Raw genomic sequence first — 19,751 nt, forward strand, 5'->3', positions numbered from 1 at the left:
TACAGAATCGTTTAAGTTTTGATTAGATGGTGAACCTAGATGTAAAACGAAAATATTGCTAAATTTACGTTGACCTTTTACATTTTCATAGGCCATTCCAAGAACCTGGAAGAAGAACAGAGATGAGAATGGATCCAAAGTGAACCACAGAGAGTCGTGCAGCCAAAGACTTGTGACAAAAATACTAAAAACCTTGTGGAACCATTTGTGACTTCAACTCAATGGATACGATGTGGAAATTATTTTGGCAATGACAAATCCTTTTTCCATTTCTGAGTATACTTTCACTCACTTCATCTGTCATTTCATTATGTAACATATGAAAGCTGGTGCTGTAAAAAGAAACACCCAGCTCAGTGGGTGCCAAAGCAAATCTACACTGAGTGGCCCCAGCAGGTAAATGCAATTGAAATGCACTTCCACCTAATTTAACACATGAAAACATCGTGCAAGGAAGGGGTGGATTAGTATGATTTAAAAAGCCGTTTCCTAAGGGTTCAGACAAAATAAGAACGGGGTGATGATAGTCACGTGGATTTTTGGGGGCCTAGGTAAGAACCATTCCTCTCGTGCTTGGATATGATGAAGCATTTGCTTGAAAGACTAGCTGAGGGGCCAGGAAGGTGGACAGAGCGCTCAACTCTCACTCACAAAGGCACCATTCTGCGGGCGCAGAGAGAGGAACAGTAACACCCAAGGAAAGTATGACACTGGAAGTCCAGGTAAACATTTACAAGGCGGCTAAGTTTACAATTGCATGTGGGCTGCTGTGGGCTCTTCCTCACCTCTGCTCTTCATCCCTAATGCACAGGATCACCCTCTAAATAGAAGACATGTAGTAGAGTAGATTTGAGTGCCGGGCGTTGGTATATGGTGGTTTATTTTCCCTCTTTGTGAAAACATTCCAGCTGAGGGTTAAGGCAGATGAGAGATTGGAAATGAGAGAGAATTAAAGGGATTGTAGAGCTGTGGGGAGGCGTGAGAGACAAAAAAAGAGCGAATGTGCAGTTAGTGGTATGTATAAGGGGTTGCAAGGGGGGAGTACACAGACATGGGGCAACAAGCCAGGATAGGCAGACCGCGAGCGCTCCCTTTGCAAACAGACAGCCGTGTGTTCGGCAGGAACTGCAGCGGGGGCCCCCTCGCTCATGAAAGCTGCTTCATAAATTGGTAAACCTAGAAGACCGGCCGCTTTTCCCCCACAGCGCTTATTTTCTCATCCCGATACCTTAATGATGAAACGGGCAGAGGGCAAACATGACGCACAGACATCTCTTTATGAGGCTGATGCACACCTGCAGAGGAGACATACTGTCCATCAGGGGAAGTAGGTGGAGGAGACTGGGGTCAACATCCCACCACAGTGGACCTGTATTCCCCTCGCTGCAGGGCACAGGGGCGTCTACTGTATGTACAGGCCCAGGTGCTGCTCACTGATGGACAACAGTCAGTTCAAGAGGTGAATTTGTTTAATAAGTAAATGACCACATTTTTAGCTTCATTAACAGCTGGGCTCCAGGGTTGGCAATGTGGATTTGTCAGTCGGTCTGTCAGTCCACTACTCTGAAATATCTCAACAACTGTTGGATGGATTCCCATGAAATATTGTCCAGACATTCATGGTCTCCAGAGGATGAAGTCTAGTCTAGTCTGACTTTGCTGATCCTCTGACTTTTCCTCTAATGCCAACAGTGGGTCAAAGTTTTAACTTATCCTGGGAAATATCCTGGGATTGGAACAACATTTTGCACAGACATTTGTGTTGCCCAAAGGATGAAACCTAATCACTTTGGTGACTCCTGACTTTTTTTCTTGCACTGTAGAAGTAAAAAAGTTGTGCTCAACCAAAATAGAAAGGGAGACTGGGGTATGGGAAACCAAAGTCAAGGTTCAAGCAAAAAAGCAAAAATAAATAAACAAGTTGCTCAAGTTTGATGGATAAAGCAACATAAAAAGAACAATCTCACTGATTTGGGTGTGCAAACCTCCTTTTTAAGCTTTTCTTCTCACATTACTATGAGGTTGACATTTGTGATTTTGAGTGAAATGTGTCAGTAACTATTGAATGTATTGCCATGAAATTTGGCAAACATTTATGTTCCTCACAGCTTGAATTGTAATAACTTTGGTGATTGCATAATAGTTTGGTTTATAACCATATACCTGCAAAACTAATGCAGCCTCAGCTGTACTTCATGTTTTGTGATAAGAAACACGTTTGCATGCTAAAAAGCGAAACTAAGATGGCAAACATTACTTGCTAAACATCAGAATATTAACATTTAGCTCAAAGAACAAATGCTGTACAGATGCACACCTGCTGTCCTGTAAAGCATCAATACAAGATGTTACTGGAGTTGTTACCATGTAAATACACCAACTTGTTTTTTGGAATATCATCAGTCTCTCAGAGTTGCTGACAATTTTATATTTCTGCATCAACTGTTAACTGCTAGTGTCTCAAGGCTTGTATTCATGCTGATGTAACGTCAAGTCTGTCTCTTAGACTAAAAAAGAGGATAACAGTCTGCTGGCCGAGTGAAGACTCTTGTCTGCCAGAAGGTCATTTATCACAGAAGACTAATCTCCCTCTCCTCCCAGAATCAACCTCAGGAGATGAATGCATCTTCGTCAAAGCAGCTTCAAAAGCCAAGTATGAAATGATTTTTATTTAATTGATCTGGCAAAGTCGCACTTGCATGAGTCATTTTTCAGTTGTTCGGTCCGCATTGTCTTAGTTGTAAATCCTCCTCACTTTGTAGATTAATAGAAAACATGCTAGAATAAAAGGTCTAAAACACATACATTTCCTAAATGTTTGGAAATTAAGATACTACTAATTACTGCTGTTTTAATAGCTATTTATACACACAGATCTTCTAAAGACTTAACTTGAATATGATGATAGTCATACCACCCACAATCATACTTTATTTGAAGGGAAAATAAGTTTCACTGCACTGTAACTCAAAACGACCATATTATTTCCGTGGATGGTTAATAGGATTGTTGATCAATATCAATGACTCAACAAGTACTTTACCAGGTCAAGAGATTTCTGGTTTTCGAAATGGACTTTCCAGGCTTTCTTCTGTTTTGGAACAATAACTCCCACCGGAGGTTGACGCTCGTGACTGAAAGCTCTGTCCAACATTTTGGATCTACAGTTTTGGTGCTCCATTTTTAGCAGAGATGGGGAAATTCCAGGACAAATGGTGCGGAAAGAAATTAGAATGATATATTCACAACTACGATGTAGAGTAAATAATGAAGGAAATTGACAATATCCTCCTTTTCTCCATGTAGAAATTCTAAGTTTAGTCTTTTGAAATTCGAACACTGAAATAATTTTCCTTGATGGCTAAAATTGTATAACCTGATGCGCCAGATGGTTTGTTACACAGAACCATCTGAGAAGTTGCCCATGGAAACTGTTTGGGAAAGGGCAGGCACTTTCAAAAAATACTTGGCAGGTGATTGGATGAACCATCTGTCTATCACTGTCTATCACTGTCTTACCTTACCAGTCAGCAGGATTCGCAACGCTAATTGACACAAGTGCATAACTTGAAGCCTGACAAGATGGATTCTCGTATCATCTGGTGATGTCATGATCTGGCGAATCGAGCTGCTTCACAAGGTAAAACGTTGCACTGAGGTAACAAGAAAGTGACTGAAAATCTGAAGCCCTGCACATTTAAAGGATAAGACTGACACATTTCCATATTTTTCATGTTGTCAACAAATCCCATGAAAAGCCAAACACAAACAACAAATAATTTTTAGCCTATATTTGTTTACATTTTGACAAATTGGCACCATTAAAAGTATGGCGAATTAGCCATCATGTGTTCCTGTTTGCAATGTACCAGTGGATGTACAGGCAAATATCACTGGATTACTTGATACTGAGGAATATTCTCAGGAGTTTGGGAGTTAGTGTCTTTTTTCTGTAATTTCTATGTGGATTTATCGCTGTGCAGTGTGAGTCACGCTGAATCTAAAAATATGTGTATCATAATATCCCCTGAGTAAATCATCACATAAACTTTTATGAGGCTTATACATTTTTAGTTTTTGTTGACTTAGTCAGAAATTATACTGAAAAGTGACACTCAGCACAACTTTCAGACTGTTTTTCAATTAGAAGTATCTTTGGTGTCTCCATCACATTTAAATCACTGTTAAGAAATAATTATGTTTTATGGTGTGACAATGGTGTGGTTAAGGTCTGGTTAGGTTTAGGCACAAATACCACTTCGTTAGGGTTAGGGAAAAATCATGGTTTGGGTTTAAATGATCACTTGAAATGTGATTGGAAACAGGAAGCGAACAGTGGTCTTCTGCAGCAAAGTCCACTAAGTCCACTTTTTGCAAGTTAGGATCTATCTATCCACCCAACCCGCCACTTCTGAATATGGAAATTTGTCACCGTTGAAAGTCATTCTGAGTGTCATGAAAAAAATGGAAAATTTGTGTCCATGTACACAAATCTATAGATTAAATTTTGTTACTGTTTCATGAACTGCTGTGATACTGGGCTGTAGTAAACATAAAGTAGAATTATCACCTTTCTGACAATGTCAACAAAAACTGAAAATTGCACAGGTGTTCCTAATAAAGTGCACAGTGAGTGTATGTGTGTTTGACTGAGTTATGACTTGAAGAAGTCTCATGTCCCCCCCCCCCTGCCCCCCTCCCCTTCAAACCCCGTGCACCTCCCCAAGAAGGCATGCCTTTCAGTTTGAAAACCTCTGCACTAGAGCATAAAATGTTTATTAATCTGCGGTTTAAAATAGTTTTAAATAAAATCTAAAACAAATGTACTACTTAACCTTGTTTGAGTCATATTCTCTAAAAACAACAGTGCCCAGCTGTTTTATAAAACCATCCTTAACCTTTCTTTAAAATGAAATCATACATTTCTGAACAGTTTTTATGTCTTTCATAGCAGCTCATGGCTGGGGGCTGAATGCCATGGCCAGGGAGTTAGAAAAAGGTGAAAGACAGACTAACACATTGATGGTTTTGGTCTTTTCATTCTTGGGATTTGTAACAGAAAGAAAAATATAGAATATTGCCAGCCTTATCCTTAAACATCACTAACCAGATGGCTCATGCACAGTAAACACCATTGAATCTAATTAACACTAATACATAGTTAATTAGATTCAATTCTGATCCTACCTCTTATCTTGTCTACATGCTTGGTTTTAGACTACAAGATTTCCCTGAACATAGTAGGAGCAAAGTCAAATGTCAAAGGATGTCAAAGCTAATGCCATAACCAGGCCTTTGACAGTTACAAAGACTCATCTATAACCCATGTGATGCGGTTCATAAATGTCTATAATATAATAACATAATTTATATTGATGAGAGAAACTTTTCAATGATTAAACTCATTCTCTGACATTAAACCATACGGTCATGCATACAGTTGTGTGTTTTTCTTTTAATTTTGCAAATCACCCACACTGAATTGAATTGCTTATAATCAAAAACACACACACATTACAATAAACGTGTCACAACATGTGACTTGCTCTTTTTCAGGCCACCGGATCAAATGGTTGCCTCTCATCTTTTATCGATTTTCCCGACAGGAAAAATACTCAAGTCAATAGCTTCAGCATGCCCCAGCAGTGAATACAGACCACATCAGTTATCTGCAAAGCTGGCCACTGCCTTTACAGTGGCAAGACATAAATATAAAACAGTAGCCAAAAAAATGACTGCTATTCCTGGAAAAAAGGACCTCTGTGGGAGGCAGGAAATGAACAGAGAACGACAGGACGAGAGAAACAGTTAACTACATCTCAGCCAAAGAAAACGGCAAAAAGAGAACTGCTTTCAGATGAGAGCGAGCCAACGTGTTTGGAGTATCAGGGGATGATAACGGGAGGAGACAGGAGGACTAATATGTCTTGTTGAATGGATCTGTTTGTACCGGGAGACTTGTTTACCACAGTGAAAGAGAACTTCAGGGAGGCCATTCGCAGGAAGCAAGTCAAACCTCACATATCCATATGGAAATTCAATTTGTCCATTACTTTTGCAGCACCGATCCAACACCCAGGAAGACCTCCCACAGGTATGTCGCAGACTGTGCCCTGAGGGCTCCACAGAGCGGTTCTGATCCAGTTCTGGAGGGGGGAGGTAAGGTGAGTCTGACACAGAGGGGTTTTCAGGCCTGAGTCGGAGGTCCAGACCTACAGTACCTACGAATACATGTCTCTTGCTGCTGGCAGAGCATACAGGAACTGCTGCTGGATGTGGGCGCCGAGTCGAAGCTGTCGATGCCAAAGAAACCTGAATACAGGGAGGTTGTGTTTAGTTTGGTTTGCTGTAACAGAAAAGCTGCACACTCCCTGTACCTGGAGAAGGAAACAGCGGTGATGTATCATAACAAGAGCTGAAAGAGTATGATTGATTTATTAGCTCTAGAGATACTCAGTGTAAAGTCAAACATGCTTTTCTGGCTAAGACAACCCAACTAAAGGCCAAACTGACAGCTCTCTTATAAAATAGGAAATACAGTGGCTTCTACTCTCTCTTAGCCTTCATCGCTCTCTTTTTGGAGCCATTGTTTCGTTGTCTTTCTTCATCTCATTCTGACTTCTAGCTCCCCCTTCTCACTCACTGTTTCCTTCCTTTTTTCCATAAAGTGACAGTATAGGCTGTAATATGAGGGGAAGAACAAACTCAAAGCTCCTCCATTTATCCATGTGAGGGGAGGAACTTTTCTAGGGGTCCAGGAACCATTTCATGAACTTCAACTGCATTTTGACTAGGGGAGTCAGCGTCTAAATTTGGTTCATCGGCAATAGTTCTTGGTGCAATAAAAGTTCCTGCATTCTGACAGCTCAGGAACCATTGAGCCAGAGTTTGTAGGTCTGAACATCACTGATTAGTCCAACACAAGCCGAGTGGCTGCTTCAATGTGTGTACAACTTTCTTCACACATTCAAGCGTAACTTACCCCTTGAAAATCTGTCTAAACTCTTTCTATTTTCTCTGTTTCTGGTCCTGTTAAATTTCTTTCCTCATTTTGTTCTCTCTTTTTGCCCTTTTCCCAAAAATGGCAATAATTTACTAAAAGAACAAACCCAAAACCCCACCTTGCCCCCCATGCCTTTCTGCTTAGGTTTCCTGAACAAGCACTTGAACAAAGTCCACTGGTCTACTTATCTGGTGAATGACGTGAAAAGATGCCAAAATTATCTATGTGTCATAGGTAGCTCCCTACACTACAGTATGTTGAAAGATAGCAGATGACTGGGATTAAGCAAATGAAGACTGACACTTTTGTAATGAAACTATACAGCTATAAAGAACAAATTGCTTCAAAATATGAATAAAATGTGCAGTATGGTTTGATTTCTTGCAAGTGGCCCTTGTATATGCCTGGTAATCCACTCAGTTCCTTTGTGATTATATAACATAATTAACTCATAAGAGGTAAACCTGCTCTTGGCGTCCATGTCATGCATTACTTTTCAATAACCACATGGCTCCTTGTGGATTACCCCGTGTATACATACAACAGGACAATCTCTGTATCCCTTCAGGGCCAGATAAAGGGGTTGATTTATTCATTTCTGGAGGATTTCATTTCACTGAAGTCATCTAAAATTAAAAAACAAATTTTGCTTGTCGAGTTAATCAGTGTACACAGGTATGTGTCTGTATGCCTCATTATTCAATAGGATCTACTGTAAGACTCAAGTGAGAAGTCTGTAAGATGTTATTCAGCAGTAACCTCAATCACACACTATATCATTTCTGTCCTACACAGACCTAAAGTTGGGAAGTTAAATTCACTCTCACAGACTCAGTAGAGTCCCCAGTCAGATGCCCCTCTATTTGCAGCTCATGGAAGGTATTTTGCTAACCTTCTGCAACTGTTTTAAGTAAACATCTATTTCCAGGCAAGATTGCAAAGCAGGTTTTAACCTTTTACAATGATAGTTCTGTCCTTATCGGCAGGATGCTAAATAAAAACAAGCCACATTTTAGACTTTTATTCAGGTGATTCAGCGTAATAGAAGTGTACATATACTGTCTGGATTGGTGTACTGTAGGTGAATGAGTCAGCAAAGAAGATACATCAAGTATCAAGCTCACTGTAAAGCATCATATTTCATTTATGGTCTCCTGTAAATATAAATCTATGACTGTCAGTCAGTGGTACCCAACTTTTTTTAGGCTTTAATTCTACATTTACAAAACTTATACATTTTAAGTTTTTGTTGACATTGTCAGAAAGGTGATAATTCGACTTTATGTTTATTATTGAAGTCCTAGTGCGTGGTGGTGGTTTACTGGAGTGCATTACATTGAATGGTGTTCCTAATACTTTGTCCAATCCATTTACATACATGAGGGGGGCAAAATATTCAGAACACTTTCCTGTTCCATTGTCTTGTGTGATAATAAACTGAAAATCTTGGGTTTTGGTCTGTTGGTTGGACAAGATGAAGACATAAGAAACCACCTTGTGCTTTAGGTAGGGATGCACTGAACCGATCCACTGGATACCAACCGATACTGACTTGATGAAGTGAATTGGGTACCAGCCATGACGTTATCAGAACCAGATTAAATATAGCTCTTACATCAATATCATTATAAAATTCTGTATTTTTCCTGCTAGTTGAATTCATTCAGTCTCAGAGGGCTCAAATTTTTGTGTGACAGCAATCCCTGGCTTTGTGTTACTTTCCATAAAAAATTTGTGTGCAGATACCAGTTGTTGAGGTATTGTAATCAGTATTGGGAAAGAAAAAAAAATAGTGTGTTACCTTTTAAAGCTTTTGTGATGTACATTTTCAAAGTGTCCTGATTGTTGAGACCAAATGATTAATTTAGAAAATAACTGGCAGATTAACTATGGTGAAAATATTTGTTAGTTGCAGCTCTAGACTAATAAATATGCAACCCCTCATCACGGGTTGCATATTTTAGTTAAGAGCAGTTCAACCGAAAAAAAATGTTGTTTCCTTCTCCGATTGTTTCACTTGAATAGTTTTTGGAGGCCTGGAGGGGTAAAATATTTCAGTATTTCACAATGTAATGAAAGCATATTCAGAATAAAAGGGGTAGAAGAAATCCCCCCCCCCCATCCCCCTTTCCTATCTTGTTATTACTATCTCTCAGATTTATCTTGTGATCCAGGGTCCAGCCCCTCATGTTGAGAGCCACTGATTTAAGTGACTTTGACTTCGTGATGTTTAGCTAAAAGTCAAAACAACACCTCAAGTTCAAGTTTTGAGCTATTTAGTTCAGTTGGGATCAGACAGTTCACATCTAAATGTGCTTTTTCTCATTACAGTCACAGATGAGGGTCAGCTGTCATGGACAAAGACACAGGAAATGACACATCATGACAGTAAATACTGCTCTACACGAATAGCAGGGTAGCAAAAGGTTGATGTGTTGATTTCGCCATAGCATCTAATTTCAATTTCACAGCATCTAATTTTAAATTAAATTTGAGATTTCACGTGTTATTCAGTAACACAGCATCATCTGATCTTCTGTTATGACTAACCAGGAGCACCACAGTCTCTGTGGGGAGGAGACGGTGAATGGGGATGACAACAAGAGGTTGTTGCATGAGAATCAAATACAAAGGGAAGGCTGGGAATGTTTAATTCAACATCTGGAGTCTATTCATCAATTTCTTATTGATGGTAATTATTGCTGTGGGAGGAACAGTGGATAACCTCTATCATATGCAGCCAGGCTGACAATCCTAAGCCTTCTTCACCAGTTGTTTTCACTCTCACACTCAAAAGTGTTTTTGTGTGAGGAGAGTTTGGTTGTCCTAAAGGCTTTTTTTTTCTTGGGGAACATTTTCTGCCCGTCCTTGAGGGATTTGTGGATGGAAGATACAGAGTTCGTCAGACTTTCTCTCATTTTCATCTCGCCTGCAGGGTCAAAGGTGACACGTGAAAGCTGAACACAGTTGTGAAGTTTATAGGGCTTCTAAGGATGAATGCATTTGGGAAAAGGCACACAACTGTGAATGTGTAGCTTACTTAAAAGCTGCAAATGGATTCATGATTGGAAATTGCAACTTATTTATGAGATAATCTGATTTGGCATACAGCTGTACACAAAAGCTCATTGGTGCCTATAAGTCTAACATGTAATCCAGTGTGATTTCATAATTAAAATGACAACACAGCTAAGCCATTAAAAGACTTAAAGCTGTGCTAATCAATGCGTTTTAGCGGTGGATTAAATAATTATGTGAAAGGGGGTCACTCATGATGACAAACCCACAGAGAATCATCACTCATCTCTGCAGTTCCAGCTCTATGGAGTATTTTAACGTCTTTCAGCTCATTGTTTTGGTTTTACTGCCGCCAACCTAACTGTTTTGTTTCCATCCACAGCAGGCGGTGTTTTCAGTGAAAAAACTTTAAAACTGTACACTACTTGCTCAGCATCAAACAGCAGAGAGACAAAGTTTGTGACTAGCTGGTGAACATAGTGGAGCATTTCAAGCCCCAAGATCAGATTGAAGTTGAAGATGGCTTTAAGCAGTATGATGTCATTACTGCTCTGGACAGGACACATGTTGTGGCCAACGCCGATGATGTTAATTAAACCCTGGATACTGACATCCTTTCAAAGTCAAACCATAAGCAGGAGGAGACTTGTTGTGGAGGACTTCCTGTTTTACATCTACGGACCTCTGATCAATGTGCTGAACCAATGTTACTTTATTTCCATCCCATATGAAGAATGTAAAAAGAGGAGGTGCTCTAGGAACTACACAGTGTCAGACCCCCCCTGGGCTGTTTGATGGTCACATCTGGTCCATGTATTTGAAACACAAGAACAATTATTTAACTCAGGTGTTTGCAGAGAGACCAAAACTGTGCTCAGGAAGAGTGAATAATTTGACTTACATTCATCGGGTGGCCGCAAACATGACTCCAAATGACTGCTAATGATGATCTGTGTCTGCTAGATGTGCAAGGCAGAATTCAGATCAGCATTAGCAACAGAGTTGTAAAATCCTGTCTGTGAGTATTACAGACCACTGTGTGTTGTTTTGGCATCTGTTAAGCCTTTAAATGCATTCATCTGTAGCTCCAGCTGGACTTCCTGCATTATATTTAACTGTCTCACAGGTACCTTAAAAAAAATGCAATCCCTTACATTGTTTTAACACTGTTTTCGGTCTGAATGCAGCCTAAATCGGCAACTATTTGCTAACAGGTTTGCCATACTGACTTTATAGTGATAATATGTTGTGTTTATAGCTTTGTCTGCTGCCACCAAGTGGCCAAAAAAAAAGAACAATTAATAATACCTTAAGGTTATGGAAGAAACTTTCATAGTAAAACATGCAGGGGCCTGTGTTGGTAAATGGCAGATCAAAATGAGTCATACAATCCTTTGCTCCAAGTATAGCTTTCACACATTTCTAGATAATCTTTTTAGATGTGTAGATTGAGATAAATGCAGGAACTTTGGTGACACAAATACTTTATCTCCATGAAGAATTTATTAAGTGTGCACTCAACTGTAATAGCCACTCGGCTGAGATCTTCCCTGTATATCTCTCTGAGTAATAAATTCTTCCTTTCCCCCACATGTCAGGGTTCAAACATCTTTAGGCTTGAGGATTTCCATGCATCTGTTCTGTCTCTGCATCTCCTAAATTATACCCCGCTACTCTTTGTCTTCATCTTAAAACAATAGGATGAGAAGTGGGCCTCATAAAGTTAAGGGCTCATCCCCCCCAAGTCGTTTCCCCCCAAGTCTTCCTAATGGGAACCTGGTGTTTGTTCAAAGACGAGGATAGAGAGCCTTGCCTTGGCAGATTCCTCAGGAAAGCCCTTGACTTTACTATCAAAAGACAGCAGCAGGGCGAGTAGGTGTCATCATCACTGTCTCATCAACATTGGATCAGGCCACAGCCACTGGAAAACAAGGAGGAAGAAAGGTCTTAAGTGTCTGACCAAAACATCTTCCTCTCAGGTTTACGATGCTGAGAGATAGGAGGGAGTGGGAGTCATGTGCCCACACTCGCTTTGATCGCCCTCACCACCCTGGCTTTGAAATGTTTAACACACGGAAAACACCATTCCTCATCAAAGTAGTGCTTCAAAGTGGTGAGAACACGGGAGGCACTGTAGGTGACCCTGCCCTGGTAGAGGAAAAAGACTGTCAGTGCGGGGCCGGGTGGGGCCAAATAGGCAAGTTCAAACATCATAATGTGTCCCTTTATGACCAAAAATACTGACCTTGATTTATAAATGAGAAGAAGCAGGGGTGAGGTGCACTTCTCTATGGAACGCCAGAAACTAGTGATGTGAGGTATGGAGCGAAATCCAGCTTGGCCAGAGAAATCATACCAATAAAATGCTCTAAAAAGTTGCCACTAAGTCATTAGGTTGGCATCAAACTCGGCAAGTTTGGTGGTTCTTTGTGGTATTCATCAAATAAAATGGCCTGGCAGTTTCTCACATGGTGTAACTGATGCCCATGGCACCTAAAAACCGCTTTTTTAATAAGTTTTATATGAGCATTTCTTGTAAACTCACTGGCATCGCACAAAAGTAGGCCACTAACTGAAGATGACATTAGCTCCTGAGCATCATTCAATCTCAAAGGGCATGTATTATATGTTTTCCTGGCAGTCCGTATAATGGGACATGTGCTACCACATGTCCCATTATACCCAACCAGACACATTTACTCTTTAACCTCAACGATATCCATAACAGCATCATCAAAATCATACAGCATATCCCCACTGTCAGTCAGTCCACCATTATATTTCCTGGTTTAAATAGAGTTGGGGATCTGCTAAAGCAGAGTTCTGTCGGAGAGGACTGTTAAAGGCTTTACTGCTAATAAAAACCAACATGGAGCTCATATAGACTCCCGATTCCTGGAATGTACCTGCAGTAGATGGACCTCCGGGCAGCCAGAGACGAGGCTACTGATAGCCACAGGGAGACTGTAAATCATGCACATTTTACCAACAGTACATGTACGGTTTGGGAGCAACCTGGAGAGTAAAGCGTATCATATGGCTTTGTTAAGGAGCTCAGGCAGAGACCATACATGTTGTTCATGCTCTAAAACAAAAAACTTTAATTCAAACTACAAAAAAGAAAAGAGACCTGCAGTCCTGTACTATTATTGCTTTTTGGTGTATTATTCTTTCTCTGATGGATAACAATGTGTTGTCATGTTCAGATATTTCTAAATCAGCAACATTATTTTTCAGGAACTATAACCTCAATAAATGCCTTTAGACACTTCCAATTGATCTCTCCTTATTGATACATTTGTATATTTTTAGTGAAAGGTTCAAGGTTCATTGATTCCTCTGGATTTGATGTGACAACAAAAGGATGGAGTGCTTCCTCCCAGAAAAATATGGATTAGCTTTTCCAGGAAGGGAAACAGTGAATTTGTTTGTATTTGGTCCTTGATCTCAGTCCAACCATCTGAATATTACAAGAAAATAGAATCAGTAAAGCAATTATCTGGACTTATGAAACTGACTTTCATTTGCGTAGATTCATTTTGCATTTGGCTGCATTCGTGCCCTCAACCAAGCATGTAAGTGGGCATATTTTGATGATATCTGTTGTATGAATATTTTGGCTTACAGACATCCAAGGACACAAACAACAATTAATCAGTGTAAAATGATATGAGGACAGTTCCAGACAGCCATCAGTGTAATCATTTCCCAGGAATTAGGCTGGTTACATGCTTGAGGTAGTATTGTTTGACTGCTGCCTCTCAGGGAAAATACTGCTCATGCCAAATATGCAGCCTGTCCTCACAAGAAAAATGACAGTATAGGTCTAAAATTCAGTCAAAATTCAAAATGATGTTGATGTAAGGTGACTTGAAAAGATGATTTTGCCTTATTAGGAGGAGGTGGGTTTGGTGGATGGCTAGATGTTGTGATGTTTACTGTTGCCATGAGGACAAAGGTTGCGTGACTTTAATGGAGTATAAGCCATGTTTCAAGGGATCATTTTAACCCAATCCATTATCTTTCCCTACCCTTACCAAGTGTTTTTTGTGCCTAAACCTAACCAGACCTTAACCACACCATTGTCACACCATAAAACAATTATTTTTTAATAATGATTTTTAACAGTTTTGGAAAGCGACATATTACAGTCCTATGGGTGGTTCTGGAGTGCATAACTACAGCCACTAGGTGGTGTAAACATAACTATCGGCCATTTTTTGCCAGCTGAATTTTAGACCTATACTACTGTTTAATAATGAGGATGTGTTGCAAATATGACATGCTGTATGCCATCAGTTTTTGTGTCTGAGTCAGCTGTCGGGAATGTGAACCCCTGCTGAAACAGTGAAATAAACGCTGTGTGGGGTTTACCTGTGACCATGGGTTTCTCATTTTTGTTAAACTTTACCTTGATTGTGCTTTGGCACATGTTGTCAATAGAAACCCACTGACCTGAGAGAGTGCTTGTGTATTAAGTCACTCAAACATTTTATGGCTTTCCAGGGAAGAAGCCTTTCTGTGATTGATGTGAATAAACACATTTACAAATTGTCATTAAATTCAGCTGTACAGAATGTTTACATTACTGGTAGTTTCAGTTTGATTCCTACTGAGTTTGGACTTACTGTTCATACTGTATGTACAGTATGCGTCCAATTTGGCATGCAAAACACAAACTGTAAATACATTGGGGTTTGTGTTACACAGAAATTGGCTGTGAATGGTTTATGGACTGACAGTTAAACTGTAGAGGGGCTGCCTGGCTGAAAGTTTGGACTAGACTATTGACTGAAAGTTGAAGGTAAAAGGTCTGAAGCAGACAATCATCACAGGGTGGTGAGAAAAACAAGGGCAGAGGCAGTCACTGCTTAAGTCAGTTCTACTCCGAGTAGAATAGTTTGAGACAGTCTAAATTTATTGAGTTTTCACCTTTCACAACACACAAAGAAAAGACAACCCAATTGCCAGAAAGAACGCTAATATTGGACGATTTTGAAAAACCCCAGATTACATTCAATGACAATGATTTAAAATGTATTGCTTTCTACAACATCTGTGCATGGCAACTACATTATGGCTAAGGTTAGTGAAACTTTGGGGTTAAGGTTACACAACTAAAGCACTTGATTAAGGTTTGGTAAAGATCATGGTTATGGTTAAAAAAAAGGGAACATTAATGGCAGATGTGTGATGGGGCACAAACTCTGGTCTCTGGTAATGAAAGTCAGAAGCTCTACATATCCATCCACCACCCTGATATCTGCACCCTTACTTTCCACTTTGTTACATGGTCACTTCTTCCTGCATGTGCACTGACCTTCAACACCAAGTGTAAATTGTGAGCGCCAAAGTTGTCTATAATGAACTGTACTTTTCTACTTTAATGGAGAAAATTCTTTACAATTTGCATCATATTCACACACACACACTGATTCACACATCTGTCTATTATACAGGTTTTTAGTACTGAATGGTCTCAGCAAGTGCATAGAGCTACGATAAGCCCTGAAGGGAAAATATATCAGTCATTCACAAGTAACCTGCATTGCCTCACAACTAAATGGTTTCACACAGTACTCAAGTGCACTATTTAACATTGTAATGCTTCCATTTTGATCAATGGCAGTTAGTTTGGTAACATAAAATAAGCAGAATAGGCTGGAGAAGGTGAGGGCTTTGGTTAGTGTCGGATTTAAAGTACACAGATACAGCACATACCAGCACAGCACAGGTATCTATTGAACTCAGAAAAGAATAGGCATTTTTGGCCAGCACTAAAGAGGTATCCTCCTTGCTGAATGGATGGAAGTGAGAAAAAATACCTGATACATGATTATGAACATTTAACTGTATATTTGCTTTAATTGTCAAATATAACAGAATTCATTAACTATAAACGTCATTAACAGGTGTGTTCTTTATGCCTGACTTAAAAATGAACTTATGAAAATGAATCTACTAACTATACCGTTCAATCAACCTCATGCTGTATGACATGATGAATGACTGATGGAAAGAAATAAAGAGAAAGAGAGTAAAGATGATGTAAAAAGAGACTATATACTGTAACTTGCTTTGCTGTCTCTTCATTTCTCTCCAAACTCCTTCTAAATACAATACAAGCACTGTAAGACTGTATGAATCTGCAATACAAGAGTGTTAACAAAACAGCACAGTCATTCTTTCGACCACAACAGCGAGTTTAATCAAGGTCCTCTAGGGTAAATGTTGTCTTGGCTGAGTGACCTTCCTGGGAAAATGGACAGCTCCTTTTTGTCAACTGGCTCTGCCCTTATATGGGCAGTAGGGATTTCCAAACATGCAGTTAGCTGTGCTGAGGAATGAGAGCGGTGTCAGTGTCATCAAACAAACAGGCAGGCGATGCTCTGAAAGGAAGTCATCATTTATGTCACAGCTGACTGAGACAGATGCTGCGCTACGAGCGTGTCTGCTTCTAGACGGATATGCTTTCAGGCTGATATTTTTCTATGAATTACATATGGATATCAGTCTTTTAATATTGTCCCCTTCAGATATGATGAGCTTCCTTCCTGACCACAAATATTTAAAGGCATGGGGCACTACTTTTTTTTTTGCAGAGCCGTCAGATGCAGAAGGCACAGGCTGTTTTCTTCAGACTCACATCCAATGAGTCCAAGTCTCTTACAGTGTACTTGCTCTATGAAGGCATCACCTCACTGATACCTTCTGATTACCTTTAACTCATCCAACACACATATGGCATATGGATACACTTAAAAAAATATATATGGTATGGTTATGGCCTGTCAACTAAAACCACTTACACATTCAGCACAAACAGAGCAACATGAGAATCTCAGTCAGTCACCTTTTCCAGTACTTTCCAGCCTCAAGTCCTGACTGATCCTCAAACTCAGTATCACAGTTTCAGCTTTCAAGATCTTTGACTTCTTCACCAAGCCACTTCTTAACTTCACTATTGCTGTGCTATGGTTAGATATGGTGGGCTTGGTTAGAGCCGACAGCAGTCAACCACGTGGATCAAAACCATGCCATAAAAGTGAATTAAAGCAATTGAGACCTGCAAAAAAATCTTGTGTAATCCCAATCTTCTGTCATGACAAGTGCAGACTAGCAGTATGTCAGGAATGCTCACAAACAGGAGCTACAGGAGGTGACCAAAGGAACATTGAGGATAGCAAGCTAAACCAGAAACACAATGGGACCATTGTTCCCTCTGGCAGCAATCCTAGCTGCTGCTTTCCACACTCCCCATGTTGTTTTGGAACAAACTGTTTTTGTTTTGACGTGAGACTACCCCAATCTCCCCTCAGTGATGATTGGTATAATTATTAATTATTATGTCGGCACTAATGTCTGACATACAAAATTATCTTACAAAACCAACAATTTGTATACATTGTTAGGCTCTGAGTGTCATGCTGAGTCACAACACACACAAATCATCTGTCAAAGCGTCTTACCATGCTTCCTCCCTTATAATCTATCACAGTTTATATTTATTGACTTTGTTAAAAAAAAAACTCAAGAGACACAAGATGTACTTTCTCAAGACTCAAAAAGAATATTTATTCTTTTATCATTCCTATCCTGACAGAGTACAAATTCATGCCAAAAAAAAAAAGCTTTATTTCACATGGGGTCAACAGAGAAACTCAGTAAACTCACTGTTGGTGGGAAAAAATAAAACATAAAAAAGCCAAAAAAATAAAGGAATTAAACTCATCAGAGTGGTGTGCTCGGGCAGACGGAAAACGCTCATGAATGCAGCCTAATTGGTGTTTACTAGAGCTTGCCTACATCAGGGACTTTCTCATCTGAAAGTGTTTAGACAGAACGTGGTGGAAAGCTCGCTTCCCATCGCTGCTGATGTACTGGCAGTGGTAGCTGCTGAGAGCTGGGTTGGCAGCGGCTGATTAGCGGCTGGCTGTGGGTACTCACAGGTCAGTGAGACTGGACTCTGACTGCCAAGGTAAAGTATGGTCCTAAATTTTGTTTACTACTACAAAGAATTAGACTTTCCCCAAGCGTGTTTTTTTTTAATCTCAGATGAAGTGTAATAATAACAAGATCATCAATATTCCTGTTGGAAAGATCCAAAGGCCCATTTCACCAACTTTGCAACATGCAAGCTGAGATTTGCAAGAGAGATCATTCCCCTTTTTGATATGTTTCAGTAATCACACCAAACACCATACTTGGGATCCATGCGTGAACATGCCAGAGCAGCTGGACATGCAAATGTATCTACAATTTGTGAGTGACAGTCATGGCTGCCACTATTTGCAAACTACATGAAAGGAGTTTTTGCAAACCGGCCCTTGGTGCAAATAATTGTGAATTTAACGTGAAAAGTCACTGAGTTCATGTGGCTGCCTCCTTCCCCGAAGATTCCTGTTGCATTTTCATTGGATATCTTTGGTTACCTCTCATCTCAGACTCATTACGATGCCATTTTAATCTGGACATCAGCCGTTGCCCATGGTTATACACCAGAGTGCGGTGTTGATTCTCAGTTGGATCAGCGGTGCTAGCAATACTTTCACATTACAGGAGGACATTTGATTCAATGTTAATTACAAAAAAAATGTATCATCTAAACTTTTGTGTAATTCCAATCTTCTGTCATGCCAACCGCAGACTTGCAGTATGCCAGGAATGGGTTCTCCAACCATCCAACCATCCTCCATCTTGTTTTGGGCTATGATTAAGTCAAACATGTTTGAAAAGTGTTGTAGCAACAGCTCGGGACAAGGTCGACACGTGTCTTGGAACAGCAAGGTCTAGACAGGATCTTGTGCTGATTTGATCTCATAAATGTGTTTGGGACGGGCAAAAGTCACGTAGTCTGCATGTGGTTTTAGTATGACATAGTGATTCATGTTCCAAAGGCCAAGAAGTGGCAAGAACATTTTCTTCCCCTGGATTTTAAACTAACTGTAGTTTTGTTGCTTTTTCTGGTAAACAGAATGAAGTAAAGTCTTGGAAGTTTTTCTTTTTGCCAGTGCTTGTGTCAACAAGTGTAGACTATCGGGGGGGGATTCCCACAAGATAGAGAGCTTCCTGACAAGTCGAAAAATGCAGTTGTCAAACTGGGGGTTGAGACACCCTGAGGGGGTCACAAGATAAATTTGAGGGGCTGTGGGATTCTTAATCGTATCTGTTACATAAATTCCTTTCGTTCTTCTGACTTCTAATGTTTTTTTTTTTTTTTTAGCTGTACCCATTAAGTCCACTAAAGAAATACACATGTCACAACCATGACATGTGCAACTTGTGAGGAGGGGATGCAAGTAGACGCAGCTTTATTTTCAGGGGTCACAAGCCAAAAAGGTTGGGAACCACTGTAATACTTAACCTAAATCCTTTCACTTACACTATTAGTAGGGTATAGGTCATCCATACAATGAACCACTATTCAAAGTATTTCATATATAAAATCATAAAGTTTAATGTCTGCATAATGATCCCTCTACCTGCAGTTGAATTGTCCGTTCACGAAAAGATGTGGGTCTATGTAAACCAGATGTCTGGCTGTTATATACATCACAACATTTTATATGTAATGTAAGTGGAACAATGTCAGTACGCTTTAGTGTAATAGAGGAGCTCAGATTTGCTGATTCTGCAAATGAGCATATAATAAATGCAATTGACTTACAGTCTGCTCCAATGCATTCAACACACTAGGCACATTTTACAGGTTGGTCCAAAAAACCCTCAT

The sequence above is a fragment of the Thunnus albacares genome, chromosome 16, assembly GCF_914725855.1.
Source record: "Thunnus albacares chromosome 16, fThuAlb1.1, whole genome shotgun sequence".
NCBI classification, from domain to species: Eukaryota; Metazoa; Chordata; class Actinopteri; order Scombriformes; family Scombridae; genus Thunnus; species Thunnus albacares.